Source organism: Cornus florida, unplaced genomic scaffold (genome assembly GCF_030987335.1).
Source record: "Cornus florida cultivar Cherokee Brave unplaced genomic scaffold, ASM3098733v1 CherokeeBrave_3.0.0_Hap2_Chr04, whole genome shotgun sequence".
NCBI classification, from domain to species: domain Eukaryota; kingdom Viridiplantae; phylum Streptophyta; class Magnoliopsida; order Cornales; family Cornaceae; genus Cornus; species Cornus florida.
In genome coordinates, this window is record NW_026775574.1 from 21,957,819 (window position 1) to 21,959,595 (window position 1,777).

The window sequence follows — 1,777 nt, forward strand, 5'->3', positions numbered from 1 at the left end:
AAGAGGCATAATCCCTCTGTGAACTTATTAGATCTTTAATTAGTGAGTATTATTTTGTATCGGAGATAATTTTGAATAAAATTATTCCATAAATTAAACTTTTTGAGTGATCCAGAAACTAATCCAATAAAAAGCCAAACTGTCATTGTCACATTTGGAAAAACTAGCAAGTTTGCAATTTTTTTATCTTTCCAGTTCATATAATAGAAAAGTAAAGCATCAAAGAGCGGCCTAGTAGACCATTAATTCCAAGTCGCCATGGTTGACTGATAGCGCCCAATGCGTAAGCTTGGGCCACTGAATTTCCAGGTCTGAGTCCATGTGAGCCAAAAAAATCGCCGTCAACATCCACATATACTTTCCAAGGCAATTGCATTATTAACCTCTGAAATTGATCAATACAATTTCCATTTATCTGTACCATATCAACTTACCCTATTTTACTGACACATACATTTCAACAAGTGTTTTTACACAACATAATATGAGTTGTAGGTCTAGCTTCTCATATTATACTGTGTATATATATAACTATAATATGTGTATATATATACATATATTTATATGTATCTTGAGCAATCTTGCTTGTACACAAAGAACAAAGCAATATTTCACCCTTAGGGGAAGTTTGGAATCTCTCTGCTCAGTGGACTGATTCGAAGGAATGAATGTCAATGATATGAACAGTGATGAGATCTATTGCTCAGAAATAACCATCAAAGTTTCAAATATTCAATGGTACATATTCTCTGAAGGACAAGAATTAAAAAGCACATTGAATTTTCAATATAAAGAATAAGAAGTTTGACGAAGAACAAGGATTTTTGAGAAAAAATCGCCTTAGAGCCCAGGAGTGTTAATGAAAGAAAACGACGTCATCTTTGCGCTTGGGGCAATGACGCAGCTAGTGAGGTACTAACCGAGGCGCGTCAATTGCTTGTTGAAAACTATTTCCAAACCCACTCTTTCGCTTGGGCTTGGCCCAGGCTATTGAGAATTTCTAGAAGGGCTCCCTTTATTGGGTTTAAGCCCTACAAAGAAGGAAAAAAAAAGAAAAAGAAAAAGAAAGAAAGAAAAAAAACCACTTCTTTTAATGAGACTCTTCTTTAATTGCCACTACATGGTTTTTATGTTTTTCAGATTTAGTTGTAATATTAGAAGGGCATCCAAAAAATAATTTTCAAGAACAAACTAATTGAATTTTAAATTAAAAGACAACCATTGAAAATTAAATGAAAATTTCAATACATATTTTTCGTAGATTTATATATATATATATATATATATATATATATGAATGTTAACAAGGAGAAGAATTTCAAATAAATTAAACAACATAACACTTGAGTAGATAAAAGTAATAAAGTATGCATGATTTGAAATTTTCAATGTTTCGTGTTTGTATTTGTTAAGTTTTTTTCTTTACTATTTGTTAAGTAATGTAACTCACAATCTCAAGAGACTTTTTCAAGTGGGGGACCTTAGACTTGTTGGGTTTTGCGGAATAGTATTGTGTTCTAGAGAAGATTAAGGTTCAAGTTATTTAGACTAGTCTAATTGAGGAAAAGCTTGTGATTAATTACACACTTTCAATGTAGGACTTAAAAATAATAAATATGCTAGTTGAGAGATCGAAGAACTAAATTTTAGGTATAATAGTGATGCAATCTGGATGTGGGATATTAAAGACTTCAAATCTAAGAGTGAGTATGTCTTTAATATTAAATGTGTAGTTGTATGTTCTTTTAAAGAATCAAAACTAAAAACTTTAAATAAA

The 1,777-nt window shown here is 31.1% G+C and overlaps 1 non-coding gene across 1 annotated transcript; it reads left to right on the forward strand.

Annotated features, from left to right (window-relative positions):
* Positions 1–877: 877 nt before the first annotated feature.
* On the forward strand, positions 878–1,031 carry LOC132305601 (U4 spliceosomal RNA). The gene has a single exon (XR_009481643.1). It is a non-coding gene; the product is annotated as a U4 spliceosomal RNA (small nuclear RNA).
* The last annotated feature ends 746 nt before the right edge of the window (positions 1,032–1,777 follow it).